Raw genomic sequence first — 26689 nt, 5'->3', positions numbered from 1 at the left:
AGGCTACACAAAAATAGAGAAGCAAAATCAAAACAACTCAATACTCATATTTCTTAGTTCACATGGAGCCCACGGAGGGAAATTTTGGTAGGTTGCTTGGCACTGATCCTAGAAATCCAAGAGCTAACACAAACTACCAGCATATGCTAAATTTCACACCCAACACTCTCAACCAGACTCAGGTCCCCACCCAACCACCATTCAATTACTCCCATCAACATAGTCAACCTACTCATGCCATGCACAACATGAATCTCTATGGTGGTGTAGGCAACCTCCAACAGTATGGCCAGTTTTCACCAAGTTTTCAAGGTTTTCAACCAATACCCAACTTTGGCTCCCCAGGTGGAATGTTTGCAGGTGCTGTTGGTGGTGCATCTTCACATGGGTCAGGTTCCGCAACCCTGCAGTCACAAATAAGAGAGCCGGAGCAAGATGAAGAGAAGGCAGATTCAAGCGACAGCAACCCGAATGAAGGAAAGAGGGCTGCGAGAATTAATTACTCTGAGGAGGATAACCTACGCCTTGTAAGTCTTTGGATTAAGCATTCAGTAGATCCAATTCGTGGCACAGATCAAAGCAGAGAGGCCTACTGGAGCAAGATAGCAGAAGCGTTCAATTCAGGCCCGCCTGAAGGTGCACGAAGAAGGACAAAGGGACAGCTCAAAAGCCATTGGGTAAGAATTAATGCAGTTGTTACCAAGTTCAATGGGGTCTATGGTCGAATGACCTATTGTAGTGGGGAATCTGAGGACATGCTGATGGACAAAGCACGTGCTACATTCAAAAGAGAAAACAAGAAAAAGCCATTTACACTTGAATATGTCTGGAAGATTCTGAGGAAGGAACCCAAATGGTATAGAACTCCTGGCATGGATTGTTCAGAGAAGAACAAAAGGACAAAAGTAGATGAATCTGGAGCGTACACTTCATCTTCCAACCAAGACACAGACGAGGCGGAGACATTCAAAGAAGTGCAGCCAGAGGGGCAGAAGAAAGCAAAGGCTAGGATGAGAGGGAAGGGAAAGGCCATACCACAGTCTCCCCTAGGGTCACAACCAGATGAAGACATGGTTTTGTTTCACGATGCTATGTTGAAGAGAGCAAGTGCACTAGAGAAAACAGTAGAAGCGTCTAAGGAGCAGGTTAGAATGGACAAGTTAAAAAAACTATATGCAACAGTTGGATAAGGATACTTCGAACATGAGTCCAGCAATTCTGAAGCTCCATGAACAACTCTTACAGGGTTTAGCCAAAGAACTATTTCCATCTTCAGACAACTAAGCAGATCATTATGAATTAGTGTGTCCTGTATGTGTTGTAGTAAATGTATGTAGCACTACTATTATGTAATAGTGTGTGGAATTTGTGTTGTACTAAATGTATGTGGCACTACCTTTATATATTAGTGTGTGGAATTTGTGCTGTAGTAAATGTATGTGGCACTACCTTTATGTATTATTTTTCATTATTGATAATATCAATATTGGTTTGTACCTGTTTTTGCAATGTGCCACCTGCTCTCCTTGTTCTCATTATCTGAAAAAAAAGGAGACATGAAAATCAGAAATAGCTGTCGGAGAATCTAGCTGTTGGAAAAACTAGCCGTTAGAAAAGCCAGCTCCTGGAAAAGCCATCTATAAATACTATGAAGGACAGGTAACACACAACTCAGTCATTCTCATATGCTACAATTCCTTCTACTCCATCCACCAAACCAGACCTCTACCAACAAATGGCTGAAGACTCTGAAAACCAATCCATCACTAGTGAGGACCTCCAAAAACTAATGTTGGAGGAAATCAATGACCCAATGGTGGCTCGTGTTGAAGCAAAAATGCAAGCTCGGTTTGAAGCTAAACTTCAAGCTCAGTCAGGCACTAGCGTCAACTCGCGAAGGTACATTAATAGGGATCATGAAGCTGGCCATGCAAAATTAGTTGCTGAATACTTTGCTGAAAATCCTTTGTACACTGATTACCAATTTCGTAGAAGGTTTCGGATGAGAAAGCACATTTTTTTTGCAAATTGTGGAAGCATTAGAAAATTGGTCCCCATATTTTCAGTTAAGGAGAGATGCATTCGGTAAGGTGGGTCTTTCACCGCTGCAGAAATGCACGGCTGCCCTCCGAATGTTAGCATATGGATCACCGGCCGACCTTATGGATGAATCATTTGGAATTGCTGAAACCACAGCTTTAGAGTGTCTAATCAAGTTTGTTCAAGGTATTAGACACGTATATGGGGAGAAATATCTTAGAAAACCTAATGATGAGGATATCCAACGATTACTGCAAGTTGGAGAGGCACGAGGGTTTCCAGGGATGTTGGGAAGTCTAGATTGCATGCATTGGCGATGGGGAAATTGCCCAGTTGCATGGAAGGGACAATTTACCCGTGGTGACTACAAGGTACCCACTATCATGCTCGAAGCTGTTGCCTCCTATGACCGTTGGATTTGGCATGCCTTTTTTGGCACACCTGGTTCCAACAATGATCTAAATGTGTTGAACCAATCTCCATTGTTCACACAAGTGCTACAAGGGAGAGCCCCAGAAGTTAAATTTACAATTAATGGTTCAGAGTACAATATGGGTTACTACCTAGCTGATGGAATTTATCCTGAGTGGGCAACATTTGTAAAAACAATTACTTTACCTCTTACTGAAAAGGATAAACTATTCGCTCAGCATCAAGAGGCAGCAAGAAAAGATGTGGAGTGTGCTTTTGGGATTCTACAGAAATGATGGGCCATTATACGTTATCCAGCACGTCTATGGGATAGGCAAGAGCTAGAAGATATTATGATGGCATGTATTATTTTGCATAATATGATAGTAGAGGATGAGAGGGACTCCTATTAGTTGCATATTGACACCACATACGAAGAGGGTCGAGCTACCAGACCAATTGAAGGACTGGACCATGGACCAATTAATGGATTTACCAGAATTCTAGAGATCAATGATATGATTCATGACAGAGAGACTCATAAACGTCTTCAGGCAGATCTAGTGGAACATATATGGCAAAAGTTTAGTGGCCGACAACCTTAGAACATGTATTCTGTAGATGTCCTTTTCATGTATCTTTTGTTATTTTTATTTTTTTGTATTGTCGTTGTAAACCCAAATCAATGAAAAATTCTATTTGCAACTTCGGTTAGATGCAGAAACAATAATGCAATGCCCTAAACTATCACACCAATCCAAATCTATTAGACGAGCAGAGACAAACCATGCCTGGTGCTCTCGGTGCTGAGGAAAGATACTCCTGGTGCTCGTACAGGACGGCCGGCTTCTGCTTCCTATAGGACGGCCGGCCACTGGTCTAGTGGTGACGACGGCTACCTCGTACAGGATGGCCGCTTAGTATAGGACGACCTGGCCTGCCGCCTCGTACCTGGCCTGCACGGGTCGGCCGGCTTCTGCTCCAATGGTGACAGCGGCGGCGACGTGCCCTTGGACGCTCCGCCGTTGGGGCTCTCCTGCGACGACTTGGGCAGCCTGCAGCGGACGGGGAAGCGCAGGGGCCGCAAGCGCAACGGATGGGGAAGCGCAGGGGTGCGGCGGATTGGGAAGTGCAGCGGCGGATTTGGCGAGGCAGCGTCCGGATTTGGCGAGGTAGCAGTCGGATCGACGAACTCGGACGGGAGCCGCAGGGGAAGAAGAATGGGGAAAGAAGACCGACGAAGATATTGTGGGAAGGAATGCTCCGTCTCTTCTCTTGTCTGGCTGTGGGTCCTCTTATCGAACCGCATCCATTTCTATACATTGTGAGATCGGTACTACGATCCGTCATTTCATCTGTGTACCCCATTATCGAACCATACTCAGTGCGACGCACTGCGGACGCTCTTATAGTCCAAGTTTAATTGGCTAGTGCCCCGGCAAGTTCCTGCAGGCAAAGAGATTGTTGTATCGCAAATTAAGCTTCAATTCATTGGATAAAATTGGAGAGGAGACTTTCAGATTGAAGTTCGTTACCTGTCGCATGGTCTCTGTTCCTAGCTTTGCAGGTTATTAATGCTACATCTTCTGCTCGTGATGCGCCCCCAAAGTCCCACTATCTTCGTGAAATATTTAATATTCTCGATAAGTGGATGGTGGATTGTAGAAGTGCAACTGTCATGGTTTGTCTCAGCAATAGAAGTACCGCCGATCTTTGACTGGTCATTATCCAAGTTTAAGTTGTGATTATCTATGAGGAAGTGGTTTGAGTTGTAGCCTAAGGCGTACGAGCCCTGCCCCCTCTCTCTCCCAGCGCCTCTCTTCCGGCGCGAGGTGGTTGGGCGGTGCAGGCCCCACGCCATGCTGTCGCTTGCGGATGGGATAGCATACTTCGCTACAGTTGCTTTTAGCTAAACGCGCGGTGTACCGTTCTCCTTTGCAAACAGCCTTCGAGCAAATATTATGGAGGACTAGGAGACGGCGGAATCCAACGTGGAAGAGAGAGAAAACAAGAGAGAGAAGAAAGCGGACGATTTGCGAAATGCCGGCAGTAGCGGGCGGATGCGAGCACAGGAAAGCTGCTATTGGCTGCAGTGCTGCGCGGCTGGGTGTCCATTCGCCAACGCTCGCAGCAGCTACACCAGCAGCATTAAATGCATGCTAGAGTGGCGTCTTTTCCGCCCGAGCGCTGCCGCAACCATTGCCCCTGCTCTTAGACTGACCTCACCAGCATGTGGCGGAGGCGTCGAGACGGTGACATGGCGGGCGGGCGGACGCGGCGGGGCCGGGGCCGGACCACGTGTGCGGAAGGCGACGGCTGGGGGATACTGGTGAGGTCAGTCTTATAGGTTGCTTGTCACCAAACGGCTGCTAGGGCCGCCACTAGCTAGACCTAGGGCTACACGTAGCTCGTGGGTGGGCCACTAGTCAGGATTCAGTGATGTGCCTTCAGCTAGCTAAAAGATGAAAATAACATTGTAGCGACCGTACTATAGCAAAATCACTATAGCATGGGGACTATTTGATACTCTACTATGGAAACTGTTTATCTAGAATGTCTAAAACACGCTTTGACTGCTAATTACATGTATTAAATAACGGCAATTTACAAAACTAACTTCAGAACCCCGCGTTAGGAACCCTGACGAATCTAATGAGACTTTTGACCGCATGATTAGATGATAGTTATTGTAGCATCACTATAGCCAATCATCGATTAATTACCGTTATTAGATTTGTCGCGAGAAGTTACACCCATGCATGAAGAGGTTTTGCAAATAAACTTTATTTAACGCGTCATGTATGCAAAATTCTTTTCGAGAAGATCCTAGAATAGGCCAAACCAAACAGGCCCTTCTTACAATTGACGACTGAATATTGATCCCCACCGGGGGCGTGCGCCGGGCTTGAGGCTGCTCGCACCGGGGTACGCTACCCCTCCCTCCAGTACGGGGGTAGCGTTTTCCCCCTGCAGCGGCGTACGCTATTGCCTCCGCAACAAAGCGTGCGATGCTAAATCTAGCGGGATAGAGGAATCCCTCTATCCTCTGCGCTGGCCCAACCGATGGCCCGGCCGTTGTTGCCCCGCCACCGCTGCCCCGACTGCTCGCCACGCCGGCCACCGAGATCCTCTCCGCCGTCGCATTGGGCCGTGTCGAGGCCGCCGCCGCCGTGGTGCCCCCCTCCCTTGCTGTCACCGCGGACCTCAACCTCGCCCAGGGCCCGTCGAGGAGGCCCGCGCAGATGGCCATCACCGGCGTGGCCACGAAGAAGGACGCCGGCGGGGGACCTCATGGTGGACGTCGGCGCCGCCGTTCGCAATGGCGCAGTCGTCCATCGCCGGCGAGCGGAGGGAGGGGGCGGGCGGGCGGAGGGAGGCATGGCTGGACCCACCATGGCTGTCGCCCCCATGGACCCGCCTCCACGCCGCGAGGGAGGGTAACGGGACGCTCGCCGCCGGCCACCGCTCGACCGACGCGGCGAGGGAGGGAGGAGGGAGGAGGACCAGAGCGCGGCAGAGGAGCAGGGGAGGGAATGAGGAGGGAGCCAGTGGGGCGGCGAGCGCCGCTTAGGGGCTCGAGCTGCCCAGATCCGCGGCGGCGGCGCCGAGCTCTAGGGAGGAGGGGTGCGTCGAGCAGGCCTTGCCCCCGCGCGGTCCGGGTGGAGGGGGTTGAGCTCGAGCGCTTCTGCGTCCACGCCTCCGCCGATGCTCGCGTGCGTCCGTCATGCCGTGGGGGCTCCGCCATGGCTGGGAGGGAGGATGCGCCGCCGCGGGGAGGGGCACCGCCGCGAGGAGGAAGGATAAGGGGCGCCGCCGCGGGGAGGGGCACCGCCGTGAGGAGGAAGCAGGAGGAGTGGGATGAAAACGGTACGGGAAAATCCAGTCCTGATCGGCTCCGAATCCCGTAAAAACCGACCGTGTACCATTTCGGCAAGAAAAAACAGGAACAGGAAAAAACAAGAAAAATCGGCAGGAACTGGAACAGAAACAAGAGGGGTCATTTCCCGGCCATTTTCGCAGTTACCGTATTGTATACAGGAATTCCTGTCAGTTATCCCGTTTTCAGCATGTATACCAATTCAGAGCCCAACGCGCCTCCTGCCCTCCCCGCAATTCCCTCGCCCAACAAAACTCTCCTTTGCTGCAAACCGTAATGCCCTAATCCCCCACCAGGCCACCACCCCGACCACCTGAGTCCCGCTCCCGCGCTGCCGCCCCAGTCCCTCTCCATCCCACCCGGCCACCCACCCCCAGACTCCGACCCGGCCATTCCAGACTAAAGTCCGAGGCTCCCAACCACCACTCGCCGAAGCAGGAGCAGTAGTCGCCCTCAACCTAGTTGGCCTCTAGCGATGCCCCCAAGTGCCAGCCCCCAGCCGGCCTCCACCGTCGCCCCCAACTGGCCTCCGCCACTGCCCCTAGCCGTCCAGCCCCCAGCCTGCCTTTGCCGCCGCACCCAGCCTGCCGGCCTTTTGGGCCCTGGTGACTGGCCGACCCCGTCAATGATGCCGCTTACTAGGGTGCTACAGCCTCTGCTGCTGGCTCGTCAGCATCCAAGAGCTGGTTCATCCTGGAGCCGCCACTCCGGTGTGGTTTTCTTGTGCCTATGCTGCTATTCGCTCTGTTCGTTTGGCTTGTCAGCCAACCAGCTAGCAGTACTGTTCTCTCATACTAAATCACCACCAACCACTAGCTACCAGCTAGTCAGCAGTACTGTTCTCTCATAACAAATCAGCACCAGCCATCAGCCACAGCCAAGCGAACACAGCGATTGTTGTGCCGGTGTGTGTCAGGGAGTGGTTGGCATGTGTGGTTGGCATATCTGTGTGGGTGCGGCTGTGCCTATGTGATGTACTGTGGTTATGAATTATGACCTTATATTCTTATAATTTTATCTGTTTGGAATTTATTTGTTTGCATGTGTATTATGTATGGTAGCAATTGTTGCATCAAGCTAACTCTTTGAAGTGGTTATATGTGTCGATGTTCCCGTTATAAATTACTGATTCCTGATCGTAATCGACTTATTCCCGATCGAAATATTCCATTCCCGATATCCCGTAATATCGGTTTCGTTTTCCCGTCCCCAATCCCGTTCCCGGTTAAAAAATATAGGAAAGGGAATGGTCAAGAGGTTTTTCCCGACCGTTCCCGGCCGTTTTCATCCCTAAGGAGAAGGGATGCGCAGTGAGACAAGGGGGAGGGGTGCGTGCCAGTCTCTCGATGGCGGAGCGCACGCGGGGCAGGTGGGGGGAGGGGGGTGGCCACCAGCGCCGCACCGCCCCGCCTGAGAGAGAGGAGCTCGAGGGGAGCCAGAGAGAGGGGCGGCGGAGAGGGAGGGAGCAGCAGACAGAGAGGGAGGAGAGATAGTGAGCCGGAGGGAGAAAGAATAAAAACACCTGACATGTGGGACCCATGGGTAGGTAGTTGATATAGAGAATGTATGAATGCGAAAAAATTGGGTGTAGAGGAAAAAATCTTAATGACCAGTCAGAAATATTTTTTATAGAGGATAGATATAGAGGAGAATGAGTGTGGATAGGTTGAGGTCTTCTATCCGTGCCAACCCGTCTGGATCTGCCGGCGCCCTGATCTGGCAGCGCGTGACACCGGGCAGATTGGGGTACAGAGAGGCCAGCTGCATGGCCTGCCCCGCCGTCCGCCGTGCCGCATCCCTCGCAGCCAACCGCTCGGAGAATCGGCACTACCGCCCAACTCGGCAGGATCTGGCGCCGCACCGCCGCCCCCTCCGGCACCACCATGCTCCTCCTCCGAAGGCACCTGCTACCTATGCTCCACGTGATATCCCCGCTCCCTTCCCCAATCCACCATCGTGCCTGCCCCCTACTCTCCATCTCCATCTCCACCTCCGCCTCCGCCTCCGCCTCCTTCTGCACCGCCCCTTTCTCCCTCGAGGACTACCTCGTCGCCGTCTGTGGCCTCGCCCCAGCTCAAGCCCGCGAGACGGCCAAGAAAGCTTTCGATGAAGCATCTGTACTACCCGTGGCCAAGAACTGGAAATCAAGGCATAAGATCATACAAACGGCAGTGCAAATTCGGTAGCGGGGCAGAGCGACGAACCCTGACACCCTGAGAACGACGAGTTCTTCTTCAGAATCAAAAACAGAGTAGTTGTCTTACACGGCATCACACATATACCCCTCTCCTCACTGACCCTCTGGGCCCACTACAATGACTCACGCGTACTTTCAAAATCCCGCTTTCCTCTTCAGTTGACGCCTGCTCTGGGCGTGACATAACCCCCCCGTTGAAGACGTGGATTGCCCCCAAGCCGCAGCAGTATGAAAACATTCCTTGATCACGTAGTAATCCTCCCAAGTCGCCGAAGTAGCCGGGATGTGCGACCATTTGATCAGGACTTGTGGAATCGCCGTATTGCCCTTCTTCACCAGACGACGATCTAGAACACTTTCTAGTTCCACGTCCACCGCCTGCAAATCAACCTGAGATGGCAGCTCAGAATAAACTGGAGTATAGTCTGGACGAAAGGATTTCAACTGAGAAACATGGAAGGTAGGGTGGATTCGGCTCTCCTCAGGAAGTGACAATTTGTATGCGGCAGTGCCCACCCACTCCAACACTGAGAAAGGACCATAGTATTTCATAGCCAGCTTCGGAAAGGGGAGTTTCACCAGAGAGGACTGAGCATAAGGCTGTAACTTAAGCAAAACTTGATCTCCAACCTGATACTCCACATCGGATCTGTGCCGATCGTCCTTTTGCTTCATTCGGAGTTGAGCTCTGGACAATTGATCTCTTAACAAACTATGCTGAAACTGTCTATCCGTGACAAACTGAGCTATGGAAGCAGGAGGACAGATAGTAGTATCAACCAAAGCACCCACCATAGGATCATAGCCATATAATGCTTTAAAAGGAGTGCACCCTAGAGAAGAATGAAAAGAGGAATTGTACCAGAATTCAGCCTGTGGTAGCCAAGACTTCCATTGTCGGGGAAATGCGCTGATAGAACAATGCAGATACATCTCCAAACATTGATTCACCCTCTCTGTTTGTCCATCGGTTTGGGGATGGTAAGTTGTACTGTATTTCAACTTGACTCCCTCCAATTTGAAGAGTTCAGACTAGATAGCACTTGTAAAATTTTTGTCTCTGTCAGACACCATGGACAAAGGCATTCCATGCAACTTAATGACATTGTCATAGAGTACTTAGACAAGGCAGTATAAGGATGTTTGAGAGGAATAAAATGAGCATATTTGGTAAAACGATCCACTACCACTAGGATAACATTGTACCCGTCTACTTTAGGAAGGCCTTCCACAAAATCCAGAGAGATGTCCTGCCAGGCCCCCTTTGGGAATAGGCAATGGTTGGAGCAAACCAGCATGATGGGTGTTAGAGTGTTTGGCCTGTTGACAGATGGTGCATTGCTGCACAAAGTTGATAACATCCCTTTTAATCCCTTTCCACACAAACATTCTATTAATTCGGTGAAATGTTGCTTTCTGCCCTGAATGTCCTCCCACTGGGCTAGCGTGCATAGCAGCTATTATCCTAGTTTGGATGGCTGAATTATTACCCACCCATAGCTTCCCATGTTGTCTAATGAGACCTTGATCCAAAGAAAACCCCTGCTCATCAGGACTTGCCAGACTAAGCTTGGCCAACAAGGACTGAGCCTGTGAATCAATCACATAAGAATTGACTATCTCTTGTAGCCATTGAGGTTGAACAGATGACACAGCTTGGATTGCCAACATATGACCCACGCGTGAGAGAGCATCTACAGCCAAATTTTCCTTGCCCTTGCGATACACCACCTTAAATTGAAGGCCCATAAGTCTAGTCATTGCCTTTCTCTGCAACTCAGAGTGCAAGTTCTGTTCAGTTAAATATGCCAGACTCTTATGATCTGTTCGAATAGTAAACTCTTGTCTTAACAAATATTGTCTCCACTTCTCCACAGCCATAATTAAGGCTAGAAATTCCTTTTCATAGATGGACTTAGCTCTGTGGGAGGCACCCAAAGCCTTACTGAGATATGCAATGGGTCTATCTTGTTGCATAAGGACTGCCCCAATGCCAATATCAGAGGCATCTGTTTCTATGACAAAACTCTCTTGGAAGTCAGGCAGAGCCAAAACTGGAGCAGTGACCATGGCTTGCTTGAGATTCTCAAATGCAGTTTGGGCTTCCACTGTCCATTGAAAGTCCTTCTTCTATAATAGCTGAGTTAAAGGTTTAGCTAGGCAACCATATCCTTTGACAAATCTTCTATAGTAGCCAGTAAGACCAAGGAAATCCCTGACTTCAGTCACAGATTTGGGTACAGGCCAAGCCAACATAGCTGCAATTTTATCCTTGGCTGTAGTTACCCCTATCCCTGAGATGACATGCCCTAGATATTCCACCTTGGTTTGGGCAAAAGAACATTTGCTTTGTTTCATGAATAGTTGGTTTTCTCTCAAAACTTGCAGGACTTGTTCCAAATGGAGCAAATGACTCTCCAAAGTAGGACTGTAAATGAGGATGTCACCAAGAAAAAGCATAACAAACTTTCTAAGGAAGGGAGCTAGAACCTCATTCATCATACACTGAAATGTTGTAGGGGCATTGGTCAGACCAAAAGGCATCACTTTAAACTGGTAATGACCATGATGTGTTTTAAAGGCAGTCTTATACTCATCTTCTTTCTTCATCCTCACTTGATGGTAGCCTGACTTCATGTCTAACTTAGAAAAATAGTAACAAGTTTATTAATCATGTGAGGGTCCAAGACGCTCATGAGCGTGAGCACGGTTGATATATCAGTTTTACACTCTACATAGGTTGTACACTTTCAGCACAATTCGCGTAAAAGTTCCGAAGAACTTTGGACCCAACCATGCATGTGCCGGCCAAGCACGTTATTACACTTCCTTAGGTGTGACTGCATAGGGACGCTACGAGGCTTTTGCAAAGAATCACTATATGTAGGTGTTGGTTCCTACTTTTTCAGTACCTCAGAAGACTCAGCTTCCTTCACCGCTCCACCACACAAACCCAAACACCACCAAGCAAAGCCATCCCAACACCACATATAGTTCATCTAATTACTTCAGAGCCCATTTAGTATTGTGGTTGTACTATTTTCTTGGGCGGTTCTCCATGTTTCAATTAATCATATAATCTTGTAAATAAGCATAGATAGAAGTATGGTTAGGGTCACTTGCCTTGCTCCAACAAAAAGCTACTCTTACTGCTCTTCAGCTCTTGCTCACACAAAGCGTCTTTATTCTTCAACCTTCGAACAATGATCCTTCTACTCGAAGTAAACATCGGGCAACCATACAAAGCAAACAACAAGTACAGCTAAGAACAATACACCAAAACAAAAGAAATGACTAAAAGAGCATATAGAAGGATAGGGCTCGTCGCTACGGTTACGACAGCGCAAGAAACGCAGAAAACGGAGCTACGGTTGAAAAGATACAACTATCGGAAGATTTGAATTATCAAAGAAACAAAAGAACTCTAATCTTTATTTATTAGAAACCACATGTAATGGACATTTAAAAGAAATATTTTTGTTGTATATAACTCATATTATATTTTCATCTATAAAATTGAAGTAAAACTTAGTCAAATTTTATTTATGATTATCTATGTACAAATTTCATTAAACTAATTAAACAATTAATTTGAAGGAAACATCTGAAAGCATCTAAACGCACAACTTTATATGATTCTTATTGAACTAACAAATTAAATTACAAATACATTTGATTTGATATTAATCAAGTTAACATTAGTGGTGAAAACCAGAGTATAGATCTAATTTTAATTAGAAAATCTAGATGGAAGGATATTAATCAAATCAAATTTATATTTAATTTTAAAACAGGAACTACGACGGAACAACACTATTGAACCGAAGCTAACGCTAAAACAAAATTAACGCAACAAGAACGAACTGAAACCGGTTGACATGACCAGCCTCTTCTTCTCATTATCAAAAGATGTTATCAAATTATAAAGCTGCTTTATTGATGATCTATATGCGGCCACAACAAACTCAGGTCTCGTGATTTTCCGTCGTGCCCGTGAGGTTACAAGAGTCAATTTGGGTTGCAACGGAAACAACTGCATGTTAGTGTGCAAATAAACTGAAATTATTTGATTTTTTTGCAGTATTACTTTTCTGATACTTTAATTTTTTTTTACCGTTGCTCATATGATCAAGTTGAGGCTGAATAGACATTTAGCATAAAGTAGTGATATCAATAAGTAGAAATAAACGAATAGCACAATATAACCTGCAGCGAACCCTCTCCTTCAGTGGCTGCAATGGTATTTGATTCATTTTGAATGGTTGTTTCAGTAGATGACCTCAATAACTCCACGACTTGGCTATACGGATGATAGCCTGCAGCGAGAACAGGGTATTTTTTTTATACTGACTTCCAAATCTATAGCGCTTCCACATAAAAAAATATTCACTATATTACTGCACTACTAGAAAACGGGCCTTGGGCACCGGCTGAGAAGGGTCAAAGGCACCGGTTTTCCAACCGGTGCCCCACAACCGCGACCATTGGCCTCGACTTAAGACACCGGGTTTTTCAACCGGTGCCTTAGGCTTCCATTGGTACCGGTTGGAAATACCAGCCGGTACCAAAGAGGCTGCCACGCTGACGTAAGGTGGCATCCCCTTTGGTACCGGTTGGTATTTCCAACCGGTACCAATGACTTTTTCCTTTTTTTTCTAAATCCAGTTTTGTTTGTTATATTTATTACTGTTTATTCTTTAATAATTGCTAAACGCACTCAAACTCTACAGTACTCTACGTTCATTGGTCGTTCGTGTTCGTTTTCAGAGAATATTTGAAACTAACTAAAAGTGAAATGCGAGCATATAATTAAGCTAATTAGATGAACTAATATATTTACAAATTTACAAACATCAAGGCATAATGTTTAAAAATATTTACAAATGTACAAGTCATGTTAGCCGTCCAACTACTAGTCCCCTCAGGATGTCGATGGAAGTCCTCTATAGATGTGACCGTCGTGGTAGAATTCGCCTCTAGGATCCAAGATCTCGTTCAAAATGAATCCGGCGAGCTGTTCGCACACGGCGTTGATCCGATCAGTAGAGTAACATTCATCCCCCATTTGAGACATCTATCATTTAGGAAAAAAGCATTAACATTATGTGCGTTAGTACAATTATGAAAATATACTAGTGAACGATTTGGACGTACTCTCGTTTCTTCATCAGTAGCCTTCCCGCATGGAGTCATGATGTGCAAGTAGTCGCATACGTAGTACCCGCACCAATCAGTTCCTTGTTGTTGTCTCGCACACTTAAGGAGAAACAAATAAATTACTCAATTTAGAACAATTTGGGATTATATACTTAACTAGACAAATCTTTATGAATGAACATACCGGATAATCCATGTTAACGTTCAGTTCGGGCCTCCATTGACCACGTCCTTTGTTATTTTTCACAAATTTTTTCCAAACCCTGCACTCAAAGTTAAGTTTGATATTCAGGAATTGTTATTAACAGAAAAAGAATTTGATTGTGCAAACTGAACTTACCTGTTCAAGGGGTCTATGATATGTTGGATTGCGGACTTTGGATTTCTCATTGAGTCAAAGACTATAAGATTGCCGGTCTCTATGGAAAGTATGAGTAAAATCCAATGATAACTGCAGATATGGATAGGATATATACATAAATGTATTAGACAACTTAGTATTTATTTAGTAATATAACAGAGGTTTGAGTCGATCAAGGCTTACCCAAAGTTGTATGGTATGAATATATAGGATTTGTAACTTTGCCTAGTCAATGAATCGTACATGTTTTCGCACGTTTCCTTGTAACTTTCGTTGATCAATTCCTGGTTGACTAGCAAAGGAGACATGAAGCCGATCTGATGGTGCCATCCATGTTTTCGGCTTCTTTGGGTCTCCTGTCTAAACGATGCAATAGAAATTTTATAATGCACACATATAATTATGTTCTTGTTAACAAAAAGTATTAATGTAGAGGTAAGTGATACTTACAAAACCCAAATGGTGATGATAGAGGCGTCGAGGGCTTGTCGATGGTAAATGTGATATAAATTTTGGAAGTACACCCAGAAGTCGTCCTCCCCGCGGAAGAAATCATGGTCACGATACTTGACTCCAAACATTTTCCCTTCGTCTTTCGCCATTCGCAGGTACCATCTATGCAAATTGAACATCTGCGTGCCTAGACTTTTCTCCTCTTCCTCAGTGACAAAAGGTTTTCCATGCTGGAATGAAGTAATAGTGCGAGCGACAGGGATTTTTGCCTCCACATGCCCCGTTGCCTCCTCTAGCATTAATCCAGTTTCAGAAAGAAATATTGCGGCCTGTAGGTCCACCTAGAGTTGTACGTCCGTCGGGTGTAGGTGTGACAACCCTGGCACCCGGAGGGGCTCGAGTTCTTTTTGTTGTGTGCCAAGCTGAGGAATGGTCTTGCCACATTTTTTCTTCAGATTTCTCACCTTGTGTGCCTTTGTCAGTGTACAATCATAGTCCGAGGGTAATCTTTTCGGTTTTGGTGGGTTGTCTAGGTTTGCGAGAAGCTTTTTCCCTAGTTGTAGAGGTACCTTTTCCCTCGGCGGGGGGACTTTAGGCTTCAATTGTTCTTTTATATATCGAGCAGTCTCCTCTTCCAACTCCTCAGCGGTTTTCTCGTAGGTTAATTGTCTTTCGACCGTTTTCTGCTTCTTCTTTGAGGGTCCAGCCGCTGGGAGGGATGCTGTCTTTTTCTTTCCCTTTTCTGGTGCAGGAGGAGTTGGAGTACTCGTGACCCTTTGCGCCGGCGGAGACGGTGGTGAAGGAGGTGGAAGTGGGGACGGCGGTGAGGTAGGCCGCGGAGACGGGCGATCAGTCTGCACGGGAGCCGTTGTGCTTGCAGTAAGTATGATGTCGGCCTTGCGCCATAGAACGACCCCGTGCAATGCGTCTCCCAATGTCTTCTCTCCATCCCCTCCAACGAAGTCGAGCTCAAGATCCTCATTGTTTCCAACTATCTGCTCGACTGTGACAGAGGTGTAGCCAGGGGGTATCGGCCTTCCATGAATTGTAGTAGAAGGATTCAGGGGCAGGGCTGACCCGTATGCGATATGAATGGATATATTTCTTGCTCGCACATGAAGCTCGCACGGTGTCGGCATGGTGACATCATCCACTGGATACCTCTGGTCATCTACCGCCGTTGGCTCAATCTGGGGTTGCTTTTCCGCTTGTACGTCGGGCCCCGCTGTGGATGCACAGCTGCTGCGTCGTTGAGAGGCTAGGCTTATCACAACATCTGGGTGCGACCCAGCAGTGCCCCTTTGGCTCAGAGCTAGCTGCACCGTCTCATTGACCCTGGCGTCCATCTGAGATTCTAAGGACGCAACCTTCTTGTTCATCTTTTCTTCTATGGCACGAAGTTTCTCTTCCTGTTCGGCTTTGCTCTTTCGGTGAGTCTTGTAAGAGGGATCTCCATCCCAAGCAACTTTCCATGGGACCATGCCGATGTCGCGGGCTCGTCCAGGGTGTTCCGGATTATTTAATGCCCTTGTCAGCTCATCATTCTGCCTTTGCGGATGAAATGTTCCTTGTTGAGTCTCATCTATTGCAGCGACTAGATCGCGGGACACTTCTTGCATATGCTCAGGCACGACCAAACTTCCATCCAACTGGTTTAGTGTCACGCCATTAGCAAATAACCATCACTTGGATCTATCCGGCCAATCCCAAGTCGTCGGCCTGATGCCTCTATCCATAAGATCCTGCTCCATCTTCTGCCATTTTTTAACTGACTTCTTGTACCCGGCAGCCCCAAGGTGGTGGTTGTACTTCTTATTTGCTGCATTTACCTTGGCTTGTTCAGATTTTTTTGGGCTTCCTCTGATAGTTTGTATTGTTTGAACTCCTCCCAGTATGGTTTAACCTGAGTAAGATCGTCCCAGTTCGGCTCCTTATCCTTCTTGATGTAATTGGTGTACAACTTCTTCTTGAAAGTTGCAAAGGCAAGGGCCATCTTTCTCAAGGAACATTTCTTCACAAGTTCTTGGTCAACTCCTTCAGAAAGAGTGAACATATCCTTGTGTTCTGCCCATAGCATTTCTTTCTGATGTGCAGGCACGGCGTGTTGCTGTTCTTCGGGTTTGGTCGTTTTCCATAGTCTTGTGGTGATCGGAATTCTTGCCCGAACAATAACCCCACATTGGTTGACAAATTTTGTGCTAGCATCCTCTGGAGCACTTGGACAGCCCTCTGCGTCCACTTCTGTGACGACCTGTCTTCCCTCCATTTTCTTGGTTGGCTGGCGTCTCCCTTTTGACTGGCTCAACGAAGTCGATGCGGAGGTTAACTAAATTACAGAAAAGATATGTTAATCGCAAAACTAATCTACCAAAGTCACCATGCATATAGTTTTAAGATTCGTACTGGAACATGCTGCTGTTGATTGGGCGGCGGCGCAAAGTCATCATCTTCTTCATCGGCATCTCCAAACATATTCAGGAACGAATCAGCTATCCGAGCATCTTCTTCAGCGATTGGCTGGGTGGTGTTGGCCCTCGTATCTTCATTTATTGCGTCCAACATGTATTGCCCAGCGGCCTGCTCATCACCGAAGGGGTCCATCCTTAACTGAAACTGTAAAAATGTGTTAGAGTATGTGTCAATCCTTAAATGAAGCAGGAGAATTCAATTCTTTGAATGAATATGCATGTTTGAGAGAGAGAGTGTGTATGTTAGAGGAACAGAGAAAGAGAGCGAGAGAGTTAGTGAGTGTGTGTGTGTGTGTGTGTGTCTGTGTGTGTTAGTGTGAGTGTGTGTGTGTATTAGTGTGAGTGTGTGTGTTAGAGTGTATTAGACAGTGTGTGTGTGTGTGTCGTGGAACGGGGTCGAGGAACCGGGTCGAGGAACGGGGTTGAGAGTTGAGGGTCGAGGAACCGGGTCGAGGAACGGGGTTGAGGGTCGAGGTCTAGAGTTGAGGGTCGAGGCATGGCGAATGCATGAGTTAGAGAGCGAATATGAAATTACTCGTCGTCGTTACTCGTCGTCGTTACTCATCGTTACTCGTCGTCGTTACACGAGTTACATGATAAATACATGAGTTACAGAAATACATGATAAATACATAAATACAAGCATTATTCACTCTCTATTTAAATACATGATTAAATAAAGTCTCTCTAATAACTAAATTCTATAACTAAATTATACACTATATACACTATATATAAAGGATATAAAGTGGCAGTATGAAAATGTATTTAAAGTGATAGGTGTTGTTCATGTTATACTTGCCTTCCTCAAATTGCTCCTGCTACTCAAACTGCTCAGAAGATGGCTGCTCTGGGTACTGGTACTGGGGCTCCTTAGATGGATCAACGTCTACTCACGAACACATGGCCAAAACAATACACAACATAAACATACATGCAAACAATGGCATATACTATGAAACAGTACAACAATACATAAAAACAGCAAACAAAACTAAACTAGAACTATTCTACGCGTTACAACGATCGCGTGGACATAAAGAACGCCTAAAACGGAGCTAGAACGCGAAAACTAGGCCTAAAACAAGGTCCAGGGGCTTAACTGTAAGAAAAACAGAGTTTCTAGGGGTTTTCTGCAAAAACCAGGGACTAAAACATAAAAACCAAAAAGATCCAGGGGCTAATGCGTGAAAAGGTCAGGGGTGGACGGCGGGTTCTAAAAGGGTAAAACGCAGGGGCCTAAGTGCTGAAAACAGGGTTTAACTGGAAATATTTTTGAAGGCGCTTTAGAAAAAAGGGTGGCGCTGACCGGTATCTGGTATGTTTGACTCGGGCTCGGGTTGACTCGGGCCGTCCGATCTGGATCGTGCGGCCTGGGAGGGACTTGGCGCGCGGGCGGCGGCGTAGGGTCACCGGAGCTGAGTCTCTGCGGCGGCGCGGGGCTGGAAGCTCGCCGGCGTTGGCCGATCTAGCGATCCAGAGCTTGGTTCGGCCTGAGGTTTGGCTCAGAAGCACGAGAACAACACGCGTGGTCCACCTGATGCGACATTTGGGCACGAGATGGCTCGGAGCGGGGTGTTCGGCGGTGAGGGCGGCTTGGCGTGGTGGCGCATCGCCGGCGCAAGGTGTTCGAGGGGTACCAGTGTGGGAACCGGGGTGCAGGGGGTTCGTGGGGGAACAGGGGAACGCGTGGGTGCTCACCGGGCCCTGGAAATGGGAGGAGCGTCGATGCAGAGGGGTCGACGGCAAGGATCGGCGACGAGTTACGGGCGGCGCTCGGGGACGGGCCGCTGTAGAGGTCGGAGCAGAGAGCAGCAGAGAGGAAGAGGCGGCGGCGCGACGATGTGGCAGCGGCGGCACGACTATGCGACGGTGCGCGCGCGGAGATGGAGGGCGGCGGCGGTCGACTGGAGGAAGGTGATGAGCAGTAGAGATTTGGCAGCGGAAGAAGGCAACGGCTTTATACTCGTGGCCAAGGGTACCGGGTAAAAAATATAACCGGTGCCTTAGGCAGGCCTTAGGTACCGGTTGCATCTACAACCGGTGCCTTAGGCGAGGCCTTAGGTACCGGGTCTCCGCACAACCGGTGCCTAAGGGCCCAACGGGCGGGAAATGAAAAAACCCTATGGTACCGGGTGGATATCCAAAACCGGCACCTTAGGCCATTTAAAGTTCACTTTTCAGATATCTTTGACCCAGTTTGAACGGAATTCTTTAGTATCTCAATGGTAACGCTTGGTTATTTGGGCTCCGCGGCCACGGTTCGACTCCCGCGCGACGCCCCACTTTTTTTTACCCAAATAGCACCCTAAGGTACCGGTTTGATTTTCCAACGGGTACCAAAGGTTCTCTTTTCTTTTCCCTTTTCTTTTTCTCTTGTAAATCTATTAATTGCCTCATAATTCATAATAAATCTGATATTTTCATAATAAATCTGATAATTGCCTAGAAAATCTGATAATTATCTAATAATTTAAATAATTATCTAATAGTTAAAATAATTGTCTAATAAATTTGTTATTTGCTCAATAAATTTATTAACTTCCTAGTAAATCATTCAACTAAGAAAATATTAACTATGGTTTTAGGTGCACAATAATAAATCGTTTAAATTTTTTATTTGCTCAATAATTTTAATTACTACATAATAAATCATTTAGGTGCATAACTAATTATTTTAATTACATAATAAATCAAATAATTGCATAATAAATTATTTAAATGCAAAATAATTCTAAATACTGCATGATAAATCATTTAGGTGCATAACTAATCATTTTAATTGCATAATAAATCAAATAATTGCATAATAAATCATTTAATTATCCAATAAACCAATTCAATGCATAAGAAATTTAATAATGTTCATAGAAAATATTATAAGACATAATCATTCAACTAAGTGAATATTAACGATGGTTCGCTTTACAATCGTCCCTTCATTATGATCATGACGTGCGTACGGAGCCTCCTCTTCGGCTGAAAGAATACTTGTGTCAACCTCCACTGCGAACGGAGTCATATCTTCAACCTTATTGTATTCTTCTTCATCTGTGACATCGTCGACTCCCACAATTTTTCTTTTTCCTGCCAGAACAATATGGCGCTTTGCCTCATCTCCGGCACCTACAAAACTTGATTTATTCCTGGACTTGTCCTTTCTCATTTTGCTAGACATGTCCTGCACATAGAAAACTTGAGTGACATCTTTAGTTAGGACGAATGGTTCATCTCGATAGCCAAGCTCTTTGAGGTCTACCGTTGTCATTCCGTACTCGTCGATATCGACACCTTTTCCTGTGAGTTTAACCCATTGACAACGAAATAGAGGGATCTTCAATGGCCCATAGTCGAGTTCCCAGATGTCTTCAATGTAACCAAAATATGAGTTCGTTTGGCCACTAGAGTTGGTGGCATCAATATGGACATCACTATTTTGATTGGTGCTCTTGTTATCTTGGGCTCTTGTATAAAATGTGTAACCATTAATTTCATATCCTTGGTACATCAGGATTGAATTTGCCGGACCCCTGGCCAGCCAAGCTAGCTGCTCATGAATTTGATCGTTCGCCATGACTTCCTTCTGCAACCAGGTGGCGAATGTATCGTTATGATGTTTTGTAATCCATGTCTCAGACTTCAAAGGGTATATACTTCGCACAATTTGCATGTGCTCCTCCATGTATGGAGCCACCAAGGCTGATTGTTGCAGAACTGTGAGATGTGCTTTGCTCAACGTGGCATGATCTATGGCATTTACTAATTTTTTTCCAAGTGTGCCCTTTCCAATCAGCTGCCCCTCATGACGTGATACTGAAATCCCAATTGGGCAGAGTTCTTCCACATAGTCAACACAAAATTCAATGACCTCCTCTGTGACGTAACCCTTCGCAATGCTTCCTTCTGGACGAGCCCGATTACGAATGTATTTCTTTAGTACTGCAAAGTATCCTTCAAAAGGGAACATATTATGAAGGAAAACAGGACCGAGAATACCAATCTCTTTGACCAGGTGAACTAGAAGATGCGTCATAATATTGAAGAATGATGGAGGAAATATCATTTCAAGACTGACTAAACTTTGGACAACATCCTCTTGTAGCCTGCTTAAACTCGATGGATCGATTGCCTTCTGAGAAATTGTGTTGAGAAATGCGCATAGCTTTATGATTGTTGCTCGAACATTAGCTGGAAGAATACCTCTAAGTGCAACTGGAATCAATTGCGTCATCAACACGTGACAGTCATGGGACTTTACGTGTGCGAATTTCTTCTCTTTCAAGTTCAGTTGCCTCTTTATATTCGAAGAGTAGCCTGATGGGACGTTGATACTATTCAAATAGTCGAACATACTTTGCTTCTCTTCCTTACTAAGAGTGTAGCATGCAGGACCTAGATAATGACGTCATTTATCCCTTTTTTCTGGATGAAGGGCGGCCTGTTGTTTCATACGTTGAAGATCTTGCCGCGCTTCCAATGTATCCTTTGGCTTACCGTAGACACCAAGCAAGCCTAGAAGGTTCACACAAAGATTTTTTGTTAGGTGCATCTCATCAATTGCGTAGCGGACGTCTAAGACTTCCCTATAAGGTAACTCCCAAAAAATACTCTTCTTCTTCCACATAGGTGCACGTCCGTCATCACTCTGCACTGATCTACTGTTGGGTCCTTTTCCGAATACTACTTTTATATCTTTGACCATTTCAAACACCATTTTCCCACAACGGTGCCTAGGCTTGGTACGATGATCTGCCTTTCCATCGTAGTGAGCATGCCTCCTCCTTAATGGGTGCTTGATCGGAAGAAATCGACGATGACCCATATACACGATCTTCCTACAGTGCTTGAGGTACATGCTGTCAGTTTCTTCTAAACAATGGGTGCATGCCCTATAACCCTTATTGGATTGTCCGGAGAGGTTACTTAGTGCTGGCCAATCGTTGGTGGTTACGAAAAGCAATGCACGCAGGTTAAAATGATCCTCTGCGTGCGCATCCCACATACGAACATCCTCATCTTTTCACAACAATAGAAGATCCTCAATCAGTGGTTTCAGATACACATCTATATCGCTACCGGGTTGCTTCTCGCCGGGGATAAGCACCGGCATCATAATGAATTTCCGCTTCATACACAACCAGGGAGGAATGTTGTATATACAGAGTGTCACAGGCCAGGTACTATGGCCACTGCTCTGCTCACCGAAAGGATTAATGCCATCTGTACTTAAGCCGAACCTTATATTCCTCGCTTCATTTGCAAATGTTGGGAATGTTCTGTCCACTTTTCTCCACTGCGACCCATCAGCGGGGTGTCTCAACATATTGTCTTGCTTACGTTCTTCTTTGTGCCATCGCATCAATTTAGCATTCGCTTTGTTCATGAACAAACGTTTCAGACGTGGTATTAGAGGAAAATACCACATCACCTTGGCAGGCACCCTCTTCTTGACACGCATCCCCTCAACGTCGCCTGGATCATCTCGAGGGATCTTATACCGGCATGCGTTGCATACAGGGCATGAATCCAAATTTTCATACTCACCTCGATATAGGATGCAGTCATTAGGACAAGCATATGTATCTTCTGTGCCTCTAATCCTACCTCGATATAGGATGCAGTCATTAGGACAAGCATGTATCTTTTGTGCCTCTAATCCTAAAGGACAAACAACTTTTTTTGCCTCGTATGTTGTCTCCGGCAAGGTGTTACCCTCAGGGAGTAAGTTTTTTATAAGTTTCAGCAACTCCTCGAATCCCTTGTCAGACAAACCATTTGATGCCTTCCATTGCAATAATTCCAATGTGGTACCCAACTTCTTTTGGTGTTGTTTGCAATCAGGGTACAACAATGTTCTGTAGTCCTCCAACATATGCTTCAGATCTCTCGATTCCTTTTCTGTTTCGCAACCTTCCTCAGCTTCGCGCAGCATCTGACCAAGATCATCTTCTACAACGTATCCTTCAGTATCTTCTTCAGGCTCACCCATTGCAGTGTCGTTGAAAAAAGAATTATAATTGGCTGCAAAGTCAGGAATCCTGTCCTCTTCTTCTACATTATTATCCAGCACAATTTCTCTTTCGCCATGCTTGGTCCAAACATAGTAGTTCGCCATGAAACCACTATTGAACAAGTGACTATGGATGGTTCTTGATGATGAGTAATCCTTCTCATTCTTACAGAATTTGCATGGACAACGAACGAAACCGCCATACTTGTGTTTCTCGGCCGCTTCTATGAATTCATGCACGCCATCCATGAACTCCTTTGAACGCCGGTCGGCCATGTACATACATTGCCGACTCATCTGGGTCCACAATACATTTATATACATCATTGTACTGTACTAATAGTTCATTCATACTACCAATTTATAACAATATATTTATATAATTGATAATGCATATAACTATAATAAATAAATACTATTCACTTATCAAATAAATTGAAAAAACATATAAATACAATAATTTGATAGTATTCAAATATCAAATAAATTAATAACATATATAACTACAATAAGATGCTACAAATAAAAATAATTATCACATATATAAACTAAATCAAGTAATAACTATTTCTAAAAATTAATTACTAAGTTATAAAGAAAAATAACTAACCTTTTTTTCAAAAAAAGCAAAAATTCCCCTCCCCTCACCTCACTCAGCTGCCATGAACAGTGAGTTCACGGCAGCTTGAGGGGGGGAGGGGCTGGGGTATTTATAGGCTCGGGCCAAAGGCACCGGTTGGTGCCTTGACCCGGTGCTAAATTTAGTTCAATAGCACCGGGTCAAGGCACCAACCGGTGCCTTAGGCCCGAGCTCCTGGTAGCTGCCATGTTTCATCACCATAGGAACCGGTTATTACCATCAACCGGTGCCTATAGCGCCGCCGTCATTTGGTACCGGGTGGTGGTTCTAACCGGTGCCTATGCTGACGCATTGGAACCAGTTGGAACCACCACCCGGTACCAATTGTCCTCCATTAGATTGGTACAAGGCCAAAGGTACCAGCTGCTGTTGTAGCCGGTACCATCGGTACCGGTTGCAACAGCAGCTGGTACCTTTGGGCTGGACCCATGGCCCGTTTTCTAGTAGTGCTGGATGTTTAATGCATCCGTTCTTACCTTGGGGATAAGCAGTCAGTCGGCCGGAAGTCCTTTTATCTGCCTTCTTTGTAGGTGCGATATGGCCTCACGGGTTCAATCGTTGTGCTCTGCTTACCAAGAACTTATCTGGGGCAAGTTTACGAACTTTTAGTGGCCATGATGAAGTAGCTGCAGTTCTTCAATTTCTGTTGAACCACATAGGAGATCGATGGAAACATTACCTGCGTATTATGGAACCAACGGAGTAGCTCGATTGTTTCGAAAATAACAGCGCTGACAATTTCTTGGACTGCCCCTCTTCTAGATTTAGGCAGTTTGGGTCGATTCTAGCTGCTTAATCGATGGGAAAAAATTACTGTCAGAGCAGGTAGGATTGACATGGGTTGAGTCGCGGGGTATTCGGGGGGCAAGCGCATGGGATTGGGGAGGATGGGGGTTGGGGGCAATCTATTCATCGCGCGCGTGAGTGCGAGCGATGCTGTCGCAGAAGGAGGAAGAAGAAGCGCCGCCACTGTTCATCTTCCTCGCGGAGACGAGTGCGCCGGTGAGGGGTGGGAGGTGGGGGAGGTCGGCCGGCAGTGGGAGGTGGGGGGAGCGGCTGCCGGTGAGGTCATCGGTGGTTGGGGTGGTGGAGGGTGGTGGCGGACCTTTAGGGTTTTGAGTTGCCGGGGCTTCCAATGGCCAGCAGCCGTAGAAGAGGGGGTCAGGGGCGGCAAAGGACCGGCGGCGATGATGGTTCGGCCGGCGGAGGGCGAAGGGCAGGAGCCCCGGTGGGCGGTGGTGGCGGTGGGGGCGAGAAGGCGGCGCCGGTGCGACGGCGAACTTGGTTAGATATGGCGGCGGTGGAGGGCTGTGGCGTGGGATGGTGGGGGAGCGACGCCGGAGAGGCTTCCTGCGACGCAATCATCGCAAATCGCAATTAGCGACGAATAGGCGCCCCAGGGGGGTTGCGACACTGTAGCTTTGCGATATTCGCTTATAATTAGACTTCTTGCAAATGGCTATGTTAACTCGAATGGATGGGGACCAGTCATGCAAGTCTCGGGAAATCGGTTCATTGTGTGAACAGAAAAAGTAGTAATCCTTGTCGGATCAGAGTTTGGGTTTCATTATCTTTCGGGCCGAACTTGGACAGTATTAGATTGTTGGGCTTGATGTCAATCTCGGAGCACCTCGGACGGCGGATCGCAAGGATGGGTATATACGCTATATGGGCTGTGTTTAGTTCCGCGAAAAGTTCTCAAAATTTTTCACTGACGCACATCACATCGAATCTTACGATACATACATGGAGTATTAAATGTAGTTAAAAAATATAACTAATTGCACAGTTTCATTGTAAATGACGAGACGAATCTTTTGAGACTAATTACTCCATGGTTGGACAATAATTGCCAAATAAAACTGAAACGTGCTACAACAACTTTTTCGCGAACTTAACACACCCATGATAGCATATCCACATTGCCGTCGCCGTTGTCGGTGCCGTCTGATGCGGACCTGAGTGGCTGCTCGTGTCCACCGCTGCCGGCGCTGGCGCCAAGGCCGTCGAGCTAAGGTTGCCGAACCCGAGTATGGATATGGCATTGTCGCCGTGACGAGGAGTTCGAGAGGCCGACCATGGAGCGAGCCTTCTCCACGGAGTCAGAGAGAGAGGCAGAGCTGAGAGAGAGAGAGTTCGGGAGAGACATGAGAGGATAAGGCTGGCTGCACGGGGAACGCTATCCCGTCTGCCACCCGCTCCTCCGGTAACTGTTTAACGTTTTTTGGGCTGCAGCGGGTACTCTACCCGACGCGCTATCTTTGCGGATAGGGCGGAGGCACGACAAATGTAGAACGATAGAGGCAGTTCGGTATGCGGCAACGTGGCGTGGGACCCGCCGTCCGGCCATTGCTCCCCAGCTCCTCCCACGCCGTGCAGTGCTCCGCCGCCACCCGCCGCAGCGCTCCGCTTGGAGAGGGAAAAGGGGAGGGAGCAGAGAAGGGACGCCGATGCGCACGCGGCGACCAGTTGCTCCGCCACTCGCCAGGGCTTCCACCGCGCCGCGCTCGCGCCGGCCGAGGCCCGCCGCCCACCGTCGAGGTCGAGGGAGCAGAGCAGCGCAGGCGAGGTCAAGGGAGCAGAGCAGAGCAGTGGCCGCTCTCGCCCGCACGCTGCACGCCGGGGGCGCGCCGACCATGCAGGGAAGAGGTAGGGAGGGAGCCGGGGCGCCGAAGGCCGAGTTCAAGTGCGCCGCCGCCGCACTGCATGCGCGCGCCGTCGCAGCCGCCGCTCCGCACCGCCGCGGAGGCTGCTCCACGCGTGAGCCCCGCCGCGGACGCCTCTCCACGCGCGCCACGCCACTGACGCCACTCCCCGAGAGCCCCGCCGTGGATGCCGCTCCACTCCTTGTGTGCACGCCCTACCGCGGACGGACGCCGCTCCGCGCGCGCCCCTGCCGCGGTCGTCGCTCTGCCATGGGCGCGGATCTGCGTCCTCCGGGCTCCGCCATGGCTCCGAGCTCCGCCATGGCCCGCCGCCCGCTGGGACTCCGAGGCCCACCACCCGCAGGGCCGCCGCGCCGCGACGACGCTTGTCGTCAGCGCCGCCGCGACCCACCCATGTCGGCGAACTGAG

General features: G+C 47.5%; 1 long non-coding RNA gene and 1 pseudogene across 1 annotated transcript; one reads left to right on the top strand and one right to left on the bottom strand.

Annotated features, from left to right (window-relative positions):
• Positions 1–1813: 1813 nt before the first annotated feature.
• On the top strand, positions 1814–3056 carry LOC120669135 (annotated as a pseudogene).
• Positions 3057–11212: 8156 nt separating this feature from the next.
• On the bottom strand, positions 11213–24479 carry LOC120670863. Its single transcript, XR_005673407.1, has 3 exons — positions 24294–24479; positions 24091–24198; positions 11213–12841 (listed from the first exon to the last, which is right to left on the bottom strand). It is a non-coding gene; the product is annotated as an uncharacterized LOC120670863 (long non-coding RNA).
• Positions 24480–26689: the final 2210 nt, after the last annotated feature.

Source organism: Panicum virgatum, chromosome 4N (assembly GCF_016808335.1).
Source record: "Panicum virgatum strain AP13 chromosome 4N, P.virgatum_v5, whole genome shotgun sequence".
Taxonomy (NCBI): Eukaryota; Viridiplantae; Streptophyta; class Magnoliopsida; order Poales; family Poaceae; genus Panicum; species Panicum virgatum.
The sequence above is the reverse complement of the archived record's forward strand: the minus strand, read 5'-3'. Positions and strand labels throughout refer to the sequence as shown.